Source organism: Bufo gargarizans, chromosome 4, assembly GCF_014858855.1.
Source record: "Bufo gargarizans isolate SCDJY-AF-19 chromosome 4, ASM1485885v1, whole genome shotgun sequence".
NCBI classification, from domain to species: Eukaryota; Metazoa; Chordata; class Amphibia; order Anura; family Bufonidae; genus Bufo; species Bufo gargarizans.
This window is the reverse complement of record NC_058083.1, coordinates 362,036,382-362,059,519: the sequence shown is the minus strand read 5'-3', so window position 1 is coordinate 362,059,519 and position 23,138 is coordinate 362,036,382. Positions and strand designations below refer to the sequence as shown.

The window sequence follows — 23,138 nt, the reverse complement described above, 5'->3', positions numbered from 1 at the left end:
TATCCTTTGTGAGGAGAGCAGAAACATGCAGAACAAGATCAGACCTGGAATCGCACAGGGGCAGACATGTGCCAATCCGTCAGACTCCATATGTGGACCAACTAGCTCACCAAGAGACAAGTGACTCTGGCCCTGATGCTTCCTAATGTCATATGCTGATGGTCTAAGCACCCTGATAAGGATGGTTCAGTGCTGGAACCTCCTACTATTGCTCTAATAAACCCTATTATTAAATGTGCACCCATATGTAGCAGAGGCTATCAAGCAGGACAGCATACACCTACGTAATCACAGTTGTAGAATGTGTAAATCAATCCCTACGTCCTGACATGTTTGCCAAGTTGTCCTGGTTCATCAAGGAACCATCACAACTACAGCCTGGTACTGCCTAGCGGAAGTGTTGTTTGTATATTGATGGGCTTTTTTCTGTTTTCTGCCTGTCAGTGATAACTGTACAGTCTCTTCAGAATGCAAAGGGGAGCAGTGGTTTTTCTGACCGACCTCACCACTTTCTACCGATTGAGTATAATGCACTGGCGCTGTTTTGTAGTTAGAGTTGTTGTGTTTTTATGAGTCCTTTTCTTCATCCATGTAAGGGCAAGTTCAGATCACCGTTATGAATTCCATTAGAACATGGTCGACAGGATTTTCTAATTCCGTCCTGCAGAATGTATACCAGACAGATCCATTATGCTTTCCGTTATTTTCCTTTATAACCACGTATAACGGAAAGCAATAACGAAATTCATGACAGTGATGTGAACTAGAGTTGTTGCGATACCAAATTTTTGATTCGGTTTCGATACCATGAAAAAGTATTGCGATACTTGATACCATTCGATACCACGCGAAAAAAATAATCCAAAAAAGCCACATGCAATCCGCATTTTAAAAAATGGCGAATCGCGCAGTTTTTTTTTTTATGTTCCGGCATTCACCACCTAGATTTTTTTTTATATTTTAATAGTTTGGACTTTTCTGACGTGGCGATGTAATATGTTTATTATTTATATATTTTATATGGGAAATTGGGAAAAGGGGGTGATTTATACTTCATATTTTGGTGGGGGTTTTTTTTACTTTTTTTTTTTTTTTTTTACAAATGATTTCCCCCCTTAGGGGCTAGAACCTGGGATCTTTCATCCCTTGTAGTATTCAGCCTGATAGATCTCTATCAGGGTGAATAGGACTTAACACTGTCCCTGCTGCTCTGTGCTTTGTGCACACAGCATCAGGGATGTTACCATGGCAACCAGGGATTCTGTAGCGTCCTGGCTGCCATGGTAACTGATCGGAGCCCCAGGCTTACACAGCTGGGGCTCCGATCAGAAGCTGCCACTGCACCACCAATGAGGGGGAGGGGAGAGGTCCCTGTGGCCACTGCCACCAATGATTTTAATACTGGGGGGTTGAGAGGGGCCGGCGCACTGTGCCACCAATGATTTTAATGGGATGGGGGGTTGAGGGGGGGCACACTGCACCACCAATGATAATTACCCCTTTATACAGGAGGCGGGTACTGGCAGATCAGCGGCAGTTAACCCCTTAGGTGCCGCACCTGAGGGGTTAACTGCCGCCGATCGCAGCTCCCTGTCAGGGGCAGGGTGCCGGCAATGTGATTCTGCTGCCAGCACCCGCCTCCTGTATTATGTGTTAAAGACTGACTACTGTATATGAGTCCAGACTAAGTATCAGGCTACACAGAACGGCGCCCAGTGATGTCCCAGCACTCACCATTAGTCCTGGGCACCGCTCCGTTCTCCCGCAGTGCCCCATTACTGTCTCCTCTCCTGCTCCACATGCTGCTGATTACTATAGGAGTGATGGGAGGAGACATCAGCTTCACTAGTGGGCGTTCCTTCTCCCTGGCTGTAACGCTGTCCAATCGCAGCGCAGGGAGAAGGAACACCCACTAGTAAAGCTGATGTTTCCTCCCATCGCTCCGATAGTAATCAGCAGCATGTGGAGCAGGAGAGGAGACAGTAATGGGGCACTGCAGGCGAACGGAGCGGCGCCCAGGACTAATGGTGAGTGCTGAGACATTGCTGGGTGCCGCTCTGTGTGGGAATAATCCTATCATTGGTGGCGCAGTGCGCCCGCCCCTCCTCCGCCCCTCTATTCTCATTGGTGATGCAGTGCGCCCGCCCCTCCTCCGCCCCTCTCTTCTCATTGGTGGCAGCAGCACAGGGGGACTGCTTCCTTCTCCCCCGTGCTGCTGAGAGAACATGAGCGCGCCGATAGCAGGGCGCTCATGTTCAGAGATACTAGACTGCGCAGAAGCGCAGCCCAGTATCGAAAAAACTGAAATCCCGGTATCGTATCGATACCGGGACAAAAGTATCGATTGGGTATCGAAATTTCGATACCCGCAACAACCATAATGTGAACCCGCCCTCAGATATATTTTATAGAATGCCTTTGTTTTTAATGCAGTTGGAAATAAGAGTCTGAACTACCAGCGATTTACAAATATTTAAATCCTTCATAACACCCTCCTTTGTTACGTAGACTTTGAACCTTATGGCAAATAAAAATGTATATCAATAGATAACAAAAAGTCCATGCGGTGACACGGATTGTAAGTCCAGTATTGATAGTATGCACATAGATGATAAAAAGGGTGCATCAGTGGTCACACTTGGATTTGTTAATATAATATTCAGCCATCCGGGTGTATTGTATTTTTGTGGACAACAGTCCACTGTTGCGATGGTATCTTTGTGTTGATATTGTCAACAAAATTACAATACACCCGGATGGCTGAATATTATATTAACAAATCCAAGTGTGACCACTGATGCACCCTTTTTATCGTCTATGTGCATACTATCAATACTGGACTAAGTTTTTTATTGTATGTTTTTTACCATTTGTTTTTACCATTTGTTTTGTACTACAGATTTTATATAACTATCCTTTATAAATAAATGTGATATATGTATGAAATGCAGATGGTAGTGCCTGCTAATCAATTATATTAGTACACTACGAAGTGATTAGGTGAACCACTCATAGCAGAGCACCATTGCCATAGTGATGAGAGGTGAGCCACTGTATACCAAAGTGTATCTATTTATTTATGTTGTTCTGCTCATCTAATGGAGCAAAACAACAAAAATAACGGAAGTGCTGGATCGGGCACGTAAGGCTGGGTTTTTGTCATATGATCAACATACACAACAGATGCCATACTGTGACATCTTTTTTAGGACTCTGCAGGATGGGAAAGTGTAGTGTACCACATGTTTTTCCTTCCTGCAAAGTCCAGCAAAAAACATGTAGGCTAACGTATCTTTGTGTGTGTACATTAAATATATGGCAAACATGTCATGTGAACCCATCCTAACAGAAGCTGAACAGACCCTGCTTACTATGATGGGTTTCGTTCAGTTTCCATTTATGAGCCTGTCTTTTTACCAGACCCAAAAAGTGCTGCATACAAGGCTTTTTTGTCTGGTCTTTAGACAGAATCTGTAACAGAAGCTCTAAACGCAGCCTCCACAACGCAGATATCAGCTAGTGTAGGCCAATATATGATGTATTTGAATTACTGTAAATTTCGTACTTCTCCTCGGGTAAAAATACTTCTCAAAAATGGTCTGAGGGGTATTTTTACTCTTCTGGAAAAAATGTAGTGTGACCTCTGGTGCCAGATCTGGCGCATCCAGACATGGAGGCCCAATTCAGATTCTTGCTATGGGGCCCACTGATTTTTTTTCGTATGCCCCTGGTGATAATCCATATTTTGATCCCTTGGTCAGAATGCACCATGTACGGGCACTCAAAATTTACTTTGCCTTATCTGTCGATAATTATGTATGTGCCAAAAGCAGTTTTCACTTCGGTTCCGAACAGACTTAGGGTTCTTTCACACTTGCGGCAGGACGGATCCGACAGGCTATTCACCCTGTCGGATCTGTCCTTCCGCTATTTCGCCGGACCGCTGCGCCGTCCCTATTGACTATAATGGGGACGGGGGGAGCTCTGGTGCAGTACGGCAGTTTGCGGTCAGAGGCCGCCGGACTAAAAAGTCGGACATGCAGGACTTTTAGTCCGGCGGCCTTTGACCACGAATTAGCGTGCTGCGCCAGGAGCGGCGGCATGGCGAAATAGCGGAAGGACGGATCCGACAGGGTGAACAGCCTGTCGGATACGTCCTGCCGCAAGTGTGAAAGTAAGTACCCTTATAGAGTGTCTGTAGACCATTACTGCTTAGTTTTGGTCTTTTTTTCATCTGTTTAAACATTTTTGTCTTCCAGTGGAGGAGTGTACACACCAGGAGCAGCATTCTCCAAAACCAAGTTGATTGACCGCCTCAACAAAGCTGGCATTCGTTTTACTGTGCTTAGTAAGACAGATACTTAAGTAATACTTTGCACTATCGCTAACCGCATGACTAATTGATATAGTACAACACTTAGGAACCAATTACCGTATTTTTCGCCCTATAGGACACACATTTTTCCGCCCAAAGTGGGGCGAAAATGTCAATGCGTCTTATGAGGAGAATACAAATGAGTGTTTCCATTATGGAAGCGCTCATTTGTACAGTAGGACCGGGGAGCAGTGAATGCCATTGTCCCTGTGCTAGCTCTGTACTCACTGCTGCATAGTCTTCGTCTTCTGGTGCCACATGCTGTGCTGTGACCTGCACAGAGTGTGAGTACGTAGGTGTGCTCTGTGACCTAACACTCTGTCACGTTGGGTCACAACACAGTGCGGCAGGAAGAGCTCAGGATCTCAGAAGCGGCTGCTGGAATTAGAGGTGAGTTGATTTATTTTTTTGTATGATTTGAAGTCTGAATAACATAGGGATCTGATCTGAGATCTGATTGGGGGTCTTATTAAGATGGGGGTCTGATCTGAGATCTGATTGGGGGTCTGAGCTGAGGTCTGTTTAGGGGTCTTATCAACATTTACGGTCTGATCTGAAGTCTGATTGGGGGTCTTATTAAAATTGGGGCTGTGATCTGAGGTGTGAGTAACATTGGGGGTCTAATTGGGGCTCTGAGCTGAGGTCTGATTAACATTGGGGTTCTGGTTGGATTTCTGATGAAAATAATTTTTTTCTTATTTTCCTCCTCTAAAAAAAGTGTATTATATGGCGAAAAATACGGAAATACATTCATCTCTTTATTATTCACTTGAAAAATATTTGTGCTAATAAAAAATACTGTAAAATGTTAACATGTTTTTCATTAGCAAATAATGCAATAAAATCGATATTGACAGTCTAAATACTGTAGTTATGGATGGTTCAGCCTTTATGTCCTCTTATTTCAATACTTTGGGTTTGGCATACTGTACATTGTATGCTTTCGCTTGTGAGAAGTACTCCATCTGCATGGAGTTTGTATGTTTTCCCTGTGTTTGCATGTTTGCATGGGTTTCCTCTGGGTACTCCGGTTTTCTCCCACACTCCAAAGACATAAAGACATAATGATAGGGAACTTAAAGGAGTTATCCGAGAGTATAAACTGCCCCCCCCCCCCCCATATGCCAGGCCCCCCAAACTGAATATACTTACCTGGCTCTCCGCTCCCTGAGCTGCTACTGGTCCCCGTACCGCCGCTGCAGCTTCTCCCCATGCGCGGATGAAAACATCCAGTGTTGGAGGGGTAGCCAATGGCAGACGGGAACTGGGACGAGCCTCCCTAGCATCGCGGGTGACTCTAGGGAGGCTCTTCACCGTCCCCGTCTGCCATTGGATGCTAACCTCCCCCCCCCCTTCCCCAACACCAGATGTTTTCATCAACGCAAGAGGAGAAGGTGCAGTGGCAGTGCGGGGACCAGGAGCGGCGCGGGAGCCAGGTAAGTGTGGGGGGCCCGGCATATGGGGGGACAGTTTTTACTCTCGGATAACACCTTTAAGTCTGTATAGGGGACAGCGTGATGCTAATGTCTGTAAAGAGCTGCTGATGTGTTAGCGCTATATAACATTTATTTGTATATATTCAATACCTTTTTACATTGCCACCCACAGTGCCTCATCACATTAGCAGCCACAGCGACCCCAGGCTATGCCAGTCACAGTGCCTCATCACATTGCAAGCCACAGTGTTTAATTTTAGATCCCCCTGACTATGCCAGCCACAGGCCACTATCATTATTAAGCCTCATTCACACGACAGTGATTTCCATCAGTGATTGTGATCCCAAACCAGGTGTGGCTCTAAAGACAGAACAGGTGCATATCTTTCCCTTATACCTTATCTCTGTGGAGGCTCCAGACCTGATTTTGGCTCACAATCATTGATGGAAATCACTGACATGTGAATGAGGCATTATTGTTATTGAAAACAGGTTCCAAGAGTCTAGCTTTTCAAAGTTTCAAAGGGCCCAAGCGCTCCCCTCCAGGCTTCCTCCCCTCTTACTAACGTCACAGGGATGCTTCTACAACTGTTGCGCAGGCACACTCGGCTGTGCATCTGTCATCTGCGAAAAAATTAGGCATTAGGGAAAGCCTTGATGCCTAAGCTTACCCTATCAGTAGCAGTAGTAGGAATCTGATGTTACTGGGATGGATCTGGCCTTGATTCTAGGTGACCCTGACTCCGTCCGTATTAAGTGCAGGGAGCCGGTGGTCGTGACGCTTGCACACTTTGACTCTGCTGTGTGTGACAATGTGTGTGTTAGTTGCACACTGACCAGTCACACTTTACAGAAATATATGTGTAAGATGTAACAGTGAGCACATTGTACAAATATTATGTACACAGAGCACAGTACATGCTGTGTCCTCACAACTGCACTGCCAGGACCTGTCATTTAGTAAGAGTCCCTGCTTCTTAGGCCAGCATTTGGACTATTAGATATGTACAGAACATATACTATTCTGCCACAGATGTACGTTAGAGATTATCCCCTGATTGGTTGTGAGTGATAGCCCCTGTACAAGCAATGGTAGATAGCTGAACTCACTAATATCTCCAGATATAGGCACCAGTTGCATGTGATGATCCAGTGAGGAGAATACAATGGTGAAGCTTTGATCATTTATTGATTTGCCTTGAAAACAAATGCAGGGAAATGAGGGTATGCTAGAGGATATTAGAGGTCAAAAAGAATAGCTCTCACCATCTTGAAGGTCTGCGACAAAGAGGAAGTACGAAGGACATTACAGAGGATGTGATGTCACAAAAGAGGGAGGAGAGCAATGCAATGGAAATTTACATAACACACTATAAATGGTATTATAAGAATAACCACAGGGTGGCAGCGTTACACAACATAGTAAATGATAATATAATGCAAACACAACAATTCTAGAATACAAGAATAAAGGCTGGAACAGCACATATACACACACTCTGTATGGTGTGTGCATGTGTGCCTATGTGCCATCTATATCTGCTAGATCCAGACTTTTACACTTTATGCTCAGGGCGAGGTCCGATTCAACCAACAAGGATGAAGGTCACTTAAATATTACAGGATTAACATTTGCCAGAAGCAGCATCTTGTGTTTTTTTCTTCACTATGGCTGCCACATTATCCTTCACTTGCGGATACAAGATTCTAGTTGTTGCCAGAAGTCTTTGAACATTTGTGACTACTTCTTTGTAAAAAGCCATAAAAGATCCTCAACTCTGTGATTGTGGACCCATTTAAGTGAATGGGTCCGCATCTGTGATGGGGAGTGCAAATGAGCCGGTGCCTGTGTATTGCGGACCCGCCGTATGCGGGCCGCAATATGGCCATGGGCACACAACGTTCGTATGCAAGAGGCCTAATACAAAGTCCACAGAAGAGCAGTTCTCAACAACTTGCAGCCATTGTTAAAGTATCTTTCCCTCATGTTTGACAAATGTGATGAAGTGTTACCTTAGTTTTATTCAGGTATGTACATTGTAACCACAGTGCACAGTAGAAAACTAGATTGAGCCTTCAAGGCCCCCCAAACAACCACCCAAAATTAGAAAATAAAAATAATGAGATAGAAAAATGAATCCAGCCAGCAAAGGAGACAATATGGACAATCACAGTACATTACTAATTGCCTTGTATTAATTGTGTCTACATGATAAATGCCATTTGCTAAAGAGTGACAACCCTTTTTATACCACATTCACTTCAATACACCCAGAGCACTGTGAAAGAGCTGGAAGCTGCTACAGGGGAGGTATGTACCTCCCCTGTATGTGTGCAGCTGTATTGTGCAGTACCAGACCACTGACACTACAGAAAGTGCTACCCAGCTTTCCCAGGTACCTCAATGTTATGTTTGCTTATATAGGCAGGATGGATATCTCGCAATCTGTCTAGGCAAATCTGACATTCATCAATATTGGAGACCTGCATTACAAGTCTTTTGGGGCTGTACACACTGATCATATAATGTTGCCCTTACATTGTGCAAGTAACACATCTTTCCCAGGACCCTAAAATACAAATCTGCCCAGCTGTGGTACCATTTAGGAGCAAGGTGTGGGCTTTATCTTGGTAGATTTATTATTCCGCAGTCTGTTACAGCTCCACCTGGTTGCTACCCAGCTTTCCCACGACTCTGAAAGGCAGATCTGCCTTGCTGTTACACTATTTAGGAGCAAGGAGTGGCCTTCATCTTGGTAGATTTAGTATTCTGCAGTTTATTACAGCCTCACCTGTGTGACTATTTAGGAGTGAGAAGGGGATTTTCTCTTGGTAGAGTTAGCATTCGGCAGTCTATTACAGTAAAAAGAGAAAAGGGTCCAGCTCGATTAAAATGTTACCTTTAATTTTCTTTTTTTTTTTTTTAAATATGTTTTATTAATTTATAATGCAAAAATTCGTATCCATATTACAATTATAATATTATAAAATCCTTTAGTCCGTAAATTTGTGATTTGCAACATGATTAAGAATAATTTCATGCAAGTATCCATACTTATGAAGACAAAAAAAAGTAAAAATGGAGATCTCGCTTGCTGGGGGAAAGGCGGGATACGTCCGTCATCCACAGCCTAATAAGGCAAAACAAACGCACAGAGCATCCCACTTGACATATTGTTATCTATACAAGGGAAAAAAGGTCAGGGGCCGACTTAACCGTAGCTCACATATGTCCACACTAGTGTCTCGCATATAAAGGGACTCAACTCGAGTATCACTCGGTGATCACCGGCATTTAGGGAAGATGTAAACATGAGCACTACCTAAAACCGGCTCTGTCCCGCTAAGAGAACACCTCTTGGTACCCATACAACCTGTGTCATATCACTGCCTGCAGTCGAGCCACATGTCTGTCAGAGAGAGCCGCGTCCTAGGGCACACCCATTCGCCGGGCTGCCCAATATCCCGGGCCCCGGGTCCCCACCCATAACCGGCACGGTGTCATGGTTCAATTAAACATTTTGGTTCGTTTAAAAAATTTTAACCGTTGTTTAATGCCGGAAGGTCCTGTCATCCCCCAGCATTCCTAGAGATACTCCAGTTACCAAATGCAACTTCACCTCCTTTACTATTTATAATTCATATAGAAAAGACCGGACCAATAGGATCATTCCCAACCCACCCCACCCAGCCCCCCCCCCCCCACCTTGCAGGAGAAAGAAAAAAAAAAAAAAGAGAAAATAAAATAACCCAGATTAATTATTTAAGCTTGTCCCAGTCTGCCCACAGTTTGCCCCACTTTAGATAGGATCCTCTTTGTTTATACAAAATCCTCTCATAACTTTTCACTTTCTCAACCAAGCTTAACCAATGGTTGCAGTCTGGAGCAGAAGAGGAAAACCATAATCTGGAAATGAGAAGCCTGGCCAAAAACATTACTTTAATCAATAGTTGGCGTTTTATAGGCTGGTAATTAACCTCTGATAAATCTCCCAGGACCCATATCCTGGGGGACAGAGGGATAGCAATATTAAGTTTACGGGCCAAGTTAATTTGGACCGATCTCCAATAGCTGCTCACCATTGGGCAGTCCCAAAACAGATGTAAATGATCTGCCTCGGAATCGCCACAGCGTGGGCAGTCAGAGGAGACTCTAAGTCCTCTCCTATATAACCACAAAGGTGTCACATATATTTTGTGCAAAATATTAAATTGTACAACAGTGTGATTAAAGTTGTGTGAAACAAATTTTAAGCTTTCCCCTATATTCTCCCAATCTGGGGGACCCATCTCTAGAAGTACAGAAGACCAGGATCTTTGTCCTGGAGAAAGAACACCCCAAAAAAATCCTTTCATTAAGTGTCTATAACAATGTGATATTTTAATTCTCGTGACAGCTTTTTTACAGAGTAAATCATGTAAAAATTGGGGAGTATCTATAGAAAGAAGGTGACTATTCAAAGTACTAGAAAGTGCTGACCTCAATTGAAAGTATGCATACCAAGCCACCTCACCCAGGTTTGTTCTTTGCCTTAGCTCCGTCGGGGACAGGATTTGTCCGCCGCTAACCACCTGGTATAAGTACTGAACATTCTTAGTCCTCCAATACTGGCAACAACCCAAATCCCCTAACTCCAAGAGCTTTGAGTTATGCCATAATGGAGTACAGATAAGTGATGCCTTGACTCCACACCAGCTCCTTATAACCAGCCACGTCTTTATAGCCATTCTGCAAAAGAGTGTATACCCAATCTGTGGGTTTGATAAGTAATCAGACTCCAGTACAGTAAAAAAATCCGAAAAACCTGAGTCTTTCACCACTCTGTTGCAGAAATGGCTACTTTCCCAATCATTAAAAAAGCAAAGTTGAGAGGCCACAAAATAGCCCTTAAAATAAGGGAGGTTAAGACCTCCCTGATTATAGGGCATGGAAAAATAGAGTGCCTTCAGTCTCACGCGCTTCCTCCCCCATAATAGATCATTAAGCATCCGCTCTATCAATCTAAAATACTTTTTCCGTGATCCATACAGGCGAGTTGCGAAGGACATAAAGAACCTGGGGCAACACTACCATTTTTATTAGAGAGATTCTATCCGCTCTTGCGGGCAAGATTTTTGCCATATCTTAATTTTGGCCCTCAGCTTTTTCAACAGGGGAATCAAATTGAGTTGTAGGTATTCTTGAGGTTTGACAGAAACTGAAATCCCCAGGTATTTTATTGAATCAGAGATTGTTAGCTGATTGTCCCAGTCGCCTCGCAACTCATCTATAGGGAGGAGAACAGTCTTCTCCCAGTTAATCTGCAAACCAGACGGAGCAGAAAAAGAGCCCACCAAATCCATTATTCGAGGAAGAGTGGTTTCTGTTTGATGGACAAAAACCAAGATATCGTCTGCATAGAGGGATACACGATCATGCTTCCCCATTACACCGAAGCCAGACACCTGCGAGTCTTGCCTAATACTAACTGCTAAGGGTTCAATATAAATATTAAACAAGAGGGGGGAAAGAGGGCATCCTTGGCGAGTGCCTCTTCCTAGGGAAAAACTCTCAGTGATCGTGTCATTAATCCTAATCCTGGCAACTGGAGAGCCATATAATAACTGCACCATCGACATAAATCTCGGACCAAAACCCATTTTTTTCATCACCTCCCAGAGAAAAATCCACTCCACCCTGTCGAAGGCTTTAGTAGCATCCAACGACAGGATGGAGCGGGAGCCGCACCCCGGAGACTGAATATTCATAAATAACCTATGCAAATTATGATGGGTGCCTCTCTTTGGCATAAAGCCATTTTGATCTGGGTGGATAATGGTGGATATAACCCGCGAAAGCCTCCTAGCCAAAACTTTTGATAGTAGCTTAGCTCAGTATTTAGTAAAGAAATTGGTCTATAGGAACTCATTTCTATCGGGTCTTTATCCTTTTTGGGAATTAGAACAATAAGAGCTTCCATCATAGAACAAGGTAGACCCCCTCCCTGTGTTGCTTGGGAAAAAACCTCTAGTAGCTGGGGAAGAATCACATCGCTGTATTTACGATAAACCTCGTATGGAAGGCCATCCATCCCTGGCGACGAGTTCCCCGAGATGGACCCCAAGGCCTCCTGGAGCTCCGAAAGAGACAACTCCTCTTCCAGATACTCTATTTGGGCTTCACTTAAAGTAGAAAGTGGAATCCTCTCCAAGAACTGCGCCGCCAGATCGGATGACAAGCCAAGAGAGGAACTATATATGTGAGAGAAATATTTTAAAAAAGCATCCCTAATTCCTTCTGGGTCTGTTGTAATTTCCCCCTCTGTGTTGCGAATCGAGACAATAGATTGAGTTTTCTTATCTTGTTGTGTAATTATCCTGGCTAAAAGCTTACCAGGGCGTCCGGACTCCGAAAAATATTTTAAGCCCTTAAAGAATACTCTATGGTTTGCTTTCTCTATTATATATTTCTCCAAAAAACAACTGGCCTTCTGCATCTCTTCCCTGTTATACTCGGAAGGTTGGCTGGTAAATCGTGCAGTTGTGTCTGCAGCAGCTTTGACCAGTTCCTCCTCTTTTTTCTTAAATGTTCTCTTTGCTGCAGCAATCTCACTTATAAACACCCCCCTCAGATATGCTTTCAGGGCGTCCCATACTATATTGATGTCAGGAGGGGAAGTTCACCTCCCAAAAGGAGGATATCAATAGTTTAATAGGCTCAGGGTTATCCATAATAGTAAGCCAGTATGGATTTAGCTTAAAGGGGTTGTCCCACTTTGCTGTTTCAATCTTACCAGCAGTAAATGTCCTGATAACTTCCTGGTTCTCAGGCAGTTGAGTGAAGGCCACGCCTCCTCATGACTCACCCTCAGAGCTCAGTCCGTGCTCGTTCATGTGGATGAGTCATCCACATGGAGCCTGCAGAGTATGTAAAGCCCCTCCCCCTGCTGGGGAATCACTCAGTGACCACTGACCAATGCTAGTGAACTAATGTAGTAACTTGTGGCTGTCCTGCATTCTAATACACTTACACATAAAACCTGTGTTACAAACCCATTCTGTGCAGCAAAAACAATAAATCACTACAGCCCAAATGCATGTTAGCTAGTAGCCATATGATCTGTGCTAGATATAGATAGATATATTCACTGACTTATTACCCAGCTTTCCCGATGTCTGATATTATCACTGACTTAGTACCCAGCTTTCCCGGTATCAGATATTATCACTGACTTATTACCCAGCTTTCCCGGAGTACAATATTATCACTGACTTATTACCCAGCTTTCCCGGTGTACAATAATATTACAGACTTATTACCCAGCTTTCCCGGTGTACAATATTATCACTGACTTATTACCCAGCTTTCCCGGTGAACAATATTATCACTGACTTATTACCCAGCTTTCCCGGTATCAGATATTATCACTGACTTATTACCCAGCTTTCCCGGTATCAGATATTATCACTGACTTATTACCCAGCTTTCCCGGTATCAGATATTATCACTGACTTATTACCCAGCTTTCCCGGTGAACAATATTATCACTGACTTATTACCCAGCTTTCCCGGTATCAGATATTATCACTGACTTATTACCCAGCTTTCCCGGTATCAGATATTATCACTGACTTATTACCCAGCTTTCCCGGTGAACAATATTATCACTGACTTATTACCCAGCTTTCCCGGTGAACAATATTATCACTGACTTATTACCCAGCTTTCCCGGTAAAGCTGGGTAATAAGTCAATGATAATATCTGATACCGGGAAAGCTGGGTAATAAGTCAGTGATAATATTGTTCACCGGGAAAGCTGGGTAATAAGTCAGTGATAATATTGTTCACCGGGAAAGCTGGGTAATAAGTCAGTGATAATATCTGATACCGGGAAAGCTGGGTAATAAGTCAGTGATAATATTGTTCACCGGGAAAGCTGGGTAATAAGTCAGTGATAATATTGTACACCGGGAAAGCTGGGTAATAAGTCAGTGATAATATTGTACACCGGGAAAGCTGGGTAATAAGTCAGTGATAATATCTGATACCGGGAAAGCTGGGTAATAAGTCAGTGATAATATCTGATACCGGGAAAGCTGGGTAATAAGTCAGTGATAATATCTGATACCGGGAAAGCTGGGTAATAAGTCTTATAGACTTATTACCCAGCTTTCCCGGTGTCTGATATTATCACTGACCTATTACCCAGCTTATATGGGGGGGGGCATCTGTGGAGGGCACTTATGGGGTGGGGGCATCTGTGGAGGACACTTATGGGGTGGGGGGGCATCTGTGGAGGGCACTTATGGGGTGGGGGCATCTGTGGAGTGCACTTATGGGGTGGGGGGGGCATCTGTGGAGGGCACTTATGGGGTGGGGGGGGCATCTGTGGAGGTCACTTATGGGGTGGGGGCATCTGTGGAGTGCATTTATGGGGTGGGGGCATCTGTGGATGGCACTTATGGGGTGGGGGGGCATCTGTGGAGGGCACTTATGGGGTGGGGGGGGGGGGCATCTGTGGATTGCTGCCTGGACTCCTTCTGGGCGCCGGAGCACACGGCGTCCTCGGTTGCTATGACGCCGTGCGCTCCCTCATGCTGCCGGAAAACAGTAATACACTGCTATGATCTATAAGATGTATCACTGTATTCCGGCAGCATGAGGGAGCGCACGGCGTCATAGCAACCGAGGACGCCGTGTGCTCCGGCGCCCAGAAGGAGTCGGCCCGTGACTAATAGGGCCCAGGGGAGCATATCAATCACTAACCTCTGCCACCGTGATCTTCCAGGGCCCTCCTCCCTCCTCTAGAATCTGCAGGACAGCAGCGTAGCAGGCAGACAGTCTCTCTCCCCGGCACTATCTCCAGCATGCAGGACACGCCTCCCCAGCTTGTAAAACAGCCATGCGTGCGCGTTCTCGAGCGCCCGGCTGGGGAGAAGGTAGGACATTGTGCGCAGGCGCGGCACATACAAGCCCCGCAAGTATCTGGCCGTATCCATGGGATACAGGTAGACAACAGAGGCGCAGATGAAGGCATTTTTCAGGAGAACTGTGCAAGTTAGGAAATGGAAGTTATTTAGAAGATTATTCAAGGACACTTGGGGAAACTGATTAACAGCAATTAATGAAATGGGACAACCCCTTTAAATCCTAGCCCCCTGTTATCCTTGTTCTCCCCAATGCAAACCTCAACCAGTACGGGCGAGTGGTCCGAAACTGTTCTTACCCCATATTGTATCTTCCGGATATTACGCAAGTTGCTCTCATTAGTAAATGCTAAATCAATCCTAGACATTGCTCTACCACCCCGGCTAACACAAGAGTATACTCTCTTTTTAATTTTCAGTGCAGATAAAAGCCAGTTACACTCCAGTCTACATGTTTCGGATCAGGGACAATAGCGATCCTTCTCATGACATACACATACTGAGGAGGAGGTTGGATATATAGCGCCTCCACCTAGAAGCAGGTAGACACACTAACTACAAGCTCCTCCTTTAAATTAAATTGACAACACATGCTAAAAGGCATGATAAATTAAAACAAAAGAACACACACAGATCATGGATCAAAAATGCAATAATGTAACATCAAGTCGTGTTTCCGATTAAGTCCACTTGGTACGGTGTGGACCCCATTTTGAAGATCCAGAACGACTCACGATTCAAAAGCTTCTTTTTATAATTGCCACCCTTTGATGGTGGAGTAACCCTTTCCAAGCCTTGCACAATTAAACCCTCTGTATCGCCACCATGCACCGCTGAAAAATGCAGGCTGACTGCAGACACATTTCTGGCATGTGAATGAGGAATGCCAGAGATGTGCCTGCACAGTCTAACCTTAAGGCAACCAATGTACTGGAGGGAACAGAGAGTGCATGAGATACAATACACCACATGAGTGGTGTTACAGTTGATGTATTGTTTGATGGAAAAACTTTGATTCATGGCATAGGAAAATACTTCCTTGCCAGGTCGCATATGAGAGCAACACGTCTGGTCTGGTCCGTGCTCGGTGTGACAGGGTTTGAGCACGCCTACATTTTTTCTCTCTGCCTACCTGTGCTTGTGAACCCAGGTGCTGCTCCCCTGTATTCAGCTTTTTGTTACCAGTGCATTGCTGTATATTTTTCAAGCCAAAAATATGTTACACTCCTCACTACGTGAAATTGATAACTGCGATTATCAAAAACAGATGCCATATTTAACATGGACGATAAATCCCCTCAAGATTCCTTGGATCTCAAAATCCATATGGCTTCTCTGGAAAAGCTTCTGGTGAAGGAAATGAGAACTTGGTGGGACCTCACTACCTTAAAGAAATATATGGATCGCTCCATGATACTCTGATGCCTTCGTTACCAAATGGCAGGATATTCTATCCGACTGCTCCCTGAAATAGATGAGCCTGATTACCTCACATGAAGAGGATACACTCGCAACACTTCGTGAGGAAATTAAAGCTACACAGGAAGTTATCAATCCTCTCTCTTCTACATCTATGTTCATGGACTCTAAATTGCAACAAAATCTATGCAAACTTGAGGATAGTCTCATCTCCGTGAAACAAGCTAAATTCAACCGGGATCTCCAGGACTACAAAAAGCAGTCTGGGTCTGACCAAAAATTTCGCATTCCACGCTCTATCATGAAAAAACATCATCGCTCCCAAAGAGGGAGAAATCAGTCTACGAGCGTAGTTTTCAGCTCCACCGACCCGGAATCTTCCGACTCTGTTTCGGAGCCCACACCATCTGGAGCCCCAGATTTTGAATCAGATGATACGTCCGGTGCTGCTGGCAACATTCTTTCTACTAAGAAATCAAAAAACGGCGTGCAGGAAGTAAACACTCTAAAGGGAGGCCGATATCCCTCACGCAACAGGAGAATGAGATGAATATCCAGGTCTTCAATCTTTCCGCAAAGGTTTTTTCACAGTCACAACTAGATGTTCTATCCAGGGGCCTTTCATTTTCCCCGTCTTGTCAGGCGGATATTTACCGCACCATTATAGATTTAAACAGATTTGCACAGGGTTTGACTGTGAAAAAACATTTAGCGGACTGCCAGAATTCCACCCAGCCCTCTCCAACGAGTCTACCTTGCCTGTGTGTGATGCTGGTGTAGATGGTTATGATGAGTTATGTCATTCATCTGTGTCCTCTTTTTCTTTCCAGAATTGTCTAACTTATCTTTTTTACAGCAATCCCGTACTATTCCTGACTTTGATCCGGGCAGTGATTTTGCACACAAGTTCACTACTCATAATCCTGGGTTTTATCCCATCCATTCACGCAATCCTGCCCTGGACCATTATCCCATTATCAGGAATTAGTTATACAGGATTTATTTGCTCTACAAGGGGACGTGCAATCGCCTAGGGCAACTGCTTTCAACAACCTGTCATATACAGAGCGACAAGCCTTGTCCGAACTCGAGTCAATGCCCGACATTTCTATTAAATCGGCTGATAAGGGGGGAGCAGTGGTCATCCTGGATAAAGCTATCTATAAATTACTAAATGTATTAATGTTAGAAGACAACTCTGTTTATGAGGAGCTTCCAGGTGATCCCACCCCCTCTTTTCAGCAACAAATACAATGCCTCTTGGAGAAGGGTTTGGATAGTGGTTATTTGAATCAACGTCAAAGGGATTTTATTTTTGTCCAATTTCCAGTGATCCCCATTTTCCACTCCCTTCCCAAGATACACAAGGGAGGTTTTCCTCCTTCCATGCGTCCTATTGTGTCGGGCATTGGCTTGTTTTCGGAACACCTCTCAGCCTGGGTTGACTCTCTGCTTCAGCCTCTGGTGCAGGAAATACCAGGTTTCCTGCAAGATACATGGAGTGTTCTACAGGCTTTCTATAGCCTGAAGTGGGAGTGACTTACGTGACGTTTTGCATGGATCACTGTAGACGTGACTTCCCTCTACACAGTTATTCCACATGATTTGGCCATTAAAGCAATAAGTTGGTTTCTTGCTGTGTATTCAGATTTTTCAATTCCTTTCCAGGGCTATGTGTGCGATGTGATTTTTTTTTTTCTATTAAAACACAATTTTTTTAAGTTCAATGACAGGTTTTTCCTGCAATTATCGAGAGTTTCCATGGGAGCTAAATTCTCCCCTTCCCTGGCCAACGTGTATATGGCCTGGTGGAAACAGGCATTTTTATTCTCCCCGACCAATCTGTCACGGAAGGTGTACAGAAAACTAGAAGACACAAAATGAAGATCCGACTGACTGGATCCAAAACTAAGGAACCAAAGGGAGAGCCTTGCAACAGACCTGGCTCTCTCCCTAACTGCTCAGCCTATGCAAAAATCTCAATGGTAGATGATCGCATATCCTCGTTCCTCGACTGTATAACACCTGAACACCCTATAATAGTGAGGGGACACGACCACCGGCTCCCTACACTTGATACGGAGGGAGTCAGGGTCACCTGGGATCCAGCAAACAGGAAAACACAAATGAATGAACAAAACTTATCTGTAGAAGACTCAGTAGTAGCATCCAGCATGCACACTTTCCAGGAAGTTGTATAAACCGCAAAGTGATGCAGTATGGGAAGGGATTTAAAGGGATGCAATCAGTGCAACTACATGACAGCTGAGAGAGGCTAACGAGATGAGAAAACGAAAGCAAAACAAAAGGAACCTCAAGGAGGAGGCTCTGAAGAACATCTGTCAGAGCTTCTCAGATGTCTGGTGGTGACAAACGGCCATACCACTCCAGCGAGGGTGCCCAAGGATTGTGTCACCACCAGACATCTGAGAAGCTCTGACAGACATTCTTCAGAACCTCCTCCTTGAGGTTCCTTTTGTTTTGCTTTCGTTTTCTCATCTCGTTAGCCTCTCTCAGCTGTCATGTAGTTGCACTGATTGCATCCCTTTAAATCCCTTCCCATACTGCATCACTTTGCGGTTTATACAACTTCCTGGAAAGTGTGCATGCTGGATGCTACTACTGAGTCTTCTACAGATAAGTTTTGTTCATTCATTTGTGTTTTCCTGTTTGCTGGATCCCAGGTGACCCTGACTCCCTCCGTATCAAGTGTAGGGAGCCGGTGGTCGTGTCCCCTCACTATTATAGGGTGTTCAGGTGTTATACAGTCGAGGAACGAGGATATGCGATCATCTACCATTGAGATTTTTTGCATAGGCTGAGCAGTTAGGGAGAGAGACAGGTCTGTTGCAGGGCTCTCCCTTTGGTGCCTTAGTTTAGTGGATCCAGTCAGTCGGATCTTCATTTTGTGTCTTCTAGTTTTCTGTACACCTTCCGTGACACCGTTACATCGACGACATGCTGTTTATATGGTCGGGCGATGTGGCGGCCATGCCACTCTTTGCAGAGTTTTTAAATTGCAACATGTGCAATTTGAAATTTACCGTGCATTTTCATGCTACCTATATTTCCTTTCTGGATTTGTCTCGGGAGAGCGACACGCGCACTAATTCAATTAATACCTGCACCTTTCTCAAAGAAACTGCGGGCAACACAATTCTCCATGCGGCGTCTTGCCATCTTCCTCATGTTGCTAAAAATATTCCCAAGGGTGAGTTTATTCGCATTAGACGAAACTGCACTCAGGATGCAACATGCCGCATGGAGATGCGCTCAGCGGCCTTTCGCCTTTCCATGAGACAATGTTCCCAGCACGGTTTAGCACATGCCCAGAAGGAGGCCCTGTCCAAACCCAGACAAACATTACTATTTACTCACCATAAGCGCACACGTCGCTCTGATAACTCAAATCAGTCACGGCATTCCCGTTTGCCTGTTTTTGTCACTGCCTATAGTACACAATACTCGCAGATCTGTAACATAGTAAGAAACCTGTATTGTCAACAGATGACCAATGGCGCAGTGTCTTGAAAGGTGGCATCTTGTGCTCAGCCCGTAGAGCGCCCACGCTGGGCAACAGACTCTGCCCCTCTCTCTATTCTGAGGATGTACGAGCCTCTCCAGTGTGGCTGCGGTTTCTTGGCAGCTATAAATGTGGGCATAAAATTTGTATGTGTTGCTCTCATATGCGACCTGGCAAGGAAGTATTTTCCTATGCCATGAATCAAAGTTTTTCCATCAAACAATACATCAACTGTAACACCACTCATGTGGTGTATTGTATCTCATGCACTCTCTGTTCCCTCCAGTACATTGGTTGCACCACTAATGGCCTTAAGGTTAGACTGTGCAGGCACATCTCTGGCATTCCTCATTCACATGCCAGAAATGTGTCTGCACTCAGCCTGCATTTTTCAGCAGTGCATGGTGGCGATACAGAGGGTTTAATTGTGCAAGGCTTGTAAAGGGTTACTCCACCATCAAGGGGTGGTAATTATAAAAATATGCTTTTGAATCGTGAGTCGTTCTGGATCTTCAAAATAGGGTCCACCGTACCAAGTGGACTTAATCGGAAACACGACTTACTGTTACATTATTGAATTTTTGATCCATGATCTGTGTGTGTTCTTTTGTTTTAATTTCTCATGCCTTTTAGCATGTGTTGTCAATTTCATTTAAAGGAGGAGCTTGTAGTTAGTGTGTCCACCTGCTTCTAGGTGGAGGCGCTATATATCCAACCTCCTCAGTATGTGTATGTCATGAGGAAGGATCGCTATTGTCCCTGATCCGAAACATGTAGACTGGAGTGTAACTGGCTTTTATCTGCACTGAAAAATAAAGGTAACATTTTAATCGAGCTGGACCCTTTTTTCTTTTTACTTAAGTAACGCCATGGTTCCTGGTCTGGTCCGTGCTCGGTGTGACAGGGTTTGAGCACGCCTACATTTGCTCTCTCTCTGCCTACCCGCAGTCTATTACAGTTCCGCATGGTGGTAACCCAGCCTTCCTTATATAACCCCAACATATTCTGCAGAGCTTCAAAGGCATTTCCCAGGACACTGGATGACAAATCTGTCTATCTATGCTACAGTATGGAGGATTTGTCACTGAGATTGTTACTTAGCTTTTTCAGGCTCCTGACTAGCAAATCCAGCTCTGTATTCTACAATACTGGGGATTTACTAACTCATAAATAGGCGGATCTGGCATTCTACAATGTGGAAAAGCTGGGTAACTATATTTATGGGTTGGTTATATAAAATGCACACACTGCTGCCCTGATAAGCTCTTTGCATGTATCATACATGGTACAAAGGCAACATGATCTGTTGTCACCAATGCAGATGCATAGTGTTGTCAGCTTTTCCAAAACCCTGAATAGCAATTTGGAATTCAGCAGTCTGAGAAAGCTGGGTAACACAGAAATGTATACATACACTGATGAGCAAAAGGGTAATAATGTTTTGAACTTTTGACTTTCAGGCCCCATATCTCATCATCCACTACACCAGGGATCAGCAACCTTCGGCACTCCAGCTGCTGTGAAACTACAACTCCCAGCATGCATACTTAATCTGCTATTTTTGTAACTCCCATAGATGTGAAAGGTGGATTCCAGGAGTTGTAGTTTCAGAACAGCTGGAGTGCAGGAGGTTGCTAATCCCTGCACTACAGCTTCGAACATGAGACTACCATCATTTTGGCTATCTCATACATAAATTCAACTAGCAACTACTGTATTTAGCATATGATTAGGTATGCAGATTCTTGTTGCGGAACAATCTTTTTCTTGTATACTACAAAATACAACCTCTTCTCACATTCCCTAAGGCCTGTTTCACACGGGCGTCATGTTTTTGGCCAAGATAAGATGCAGGTGCGTCGCTGGAAAATGCTAGATTTTTCCACGCGAGTGCAAAACATTGCTCGCGCATGAGAAAAATCGGCATGTTTGGTACAGTTCGGGTTTGGGATCGGTGTTATGTAGATTGTATTATTTTCCCTTATAACAGAATGTTATACAATAGTACAATAGGGCTGGAGGGGTAAAAAATAAATAAAAATTTAACTCAATCCTATTCACGCAGCCCCATTCACTTCTATGGGGCCTGCGTTGCGTGTAAAATGCACAAAGAGGAGCATGCTGCGATCTCCACGCAACGCACAAGTGATGCATGAAAATCACCGCTCATGTGCACAGCCCCTATATAAGTGAATGGGTCCGGATTTCAGTACGGGTGCAATACGTTCACCTCACGCATTGCACCCGCACGAAAATCTCGCCCGTGTGAAAGGGGCCTAATAGTTCAGTGTGTTATTAGGTTGATTCCCAAGCGAAAGGTCACTGGCTACAATCCAGGAGCAGCCATGAAGAATATTTTCCAAGAAAAGAGAAACGGCATCATCCAGCTCATCGATAGCGGTATCTCAGCCAAGAAAATTGCCGAACTGCATCATGTGAGTGCCATGATAGTTGGAAGAATATCAAATAACGTTAGTCCATCCATTCCAAAGCCAAGAGTGAAGAAATTGGCTCATCACAAGGTCTATCAGTTCTGGCGCGACAAACACGGCAGTGGAGGTGGCTCGTATGCTTCGTAATAGGGAGATCACAGACGTCCATGCAAGCACTGTGCTTTGCGCATCTTCAGATTTTAGATTCTATGTTTACCATTTTATTTTATATATGGAATATATGGTGTTAATATATTTTTTATATGAATAAATATTATTTTACCATCAAATATTTATTTTGATATGATCAATACTACATCAGTCAATAGAGTGCCATCCATTTCTATGTTATAACACATTGTCACTTATCAGGCGGTGGGTACATCTGGGATAGAGCACCTTTATCAGTGATCCTGAATTGGTGAGCCACTGATTTGAATTGGATTCAGTGGTAAAATTGAGTTAAAAAAAATGCAATTTTATTTCTGAAAAATTACCAAATTTATCAAAAATTTAGAAAATTTCCAATTTTCAATCTCTCTACTTAAATAATAGATAGTAATACCTCCAAAAATAGTTATTACTTTACATTCCTCATATGTCTACTTCATCTTTGGATCATTTGGTGAATGCCATTTTATTTTTTGGGTACATTAGAAGGCTTAGAAGTTTAGAAGCAAATCTTGAAATTTTTCAGACAATTTCCAAAACCTACTTTTTAAGGACCAGTTCAGGTCTGAAGTCACTTTGTAAGGCTTACATAATAGAAACCACCCAAAAATGACCCCATTTTAGAGACGACACCCCTCAAGGTATTCAAAACTGATTTTACAAACTTTGTTAATCCTTTAGGTGTTGCATAAGAATTAATGGAAAATGGAGATGAAATTTCGGAATTTCACTTATATTGGTAGATTTTCCATTTGAATCCATTTTTTCACGCTAACAAAGCAAGGGTTAACAGCCAAAAAAACCTCAATATTTATTGCCCTGATTCTGTAGTGTTTAGAAACACCCCATATGTGGTCGTAAACTGCTGTATGGC

At 43.9% G+C, this 23,138-nt stretch overlaps 1 pseudogene; it reads left to right on the top strand.

Annotated features, from left to right (window-relative positions):
- The window catches only part of LOC122935435, a 178,709-nt pseudogene extending 173,456 nt beyond the window's left edge, over positions 1–5,253 (top strand).
- The last annotated feature ends 17,885 nt before the right edge of the window (positions 5,254–23,138 follow it).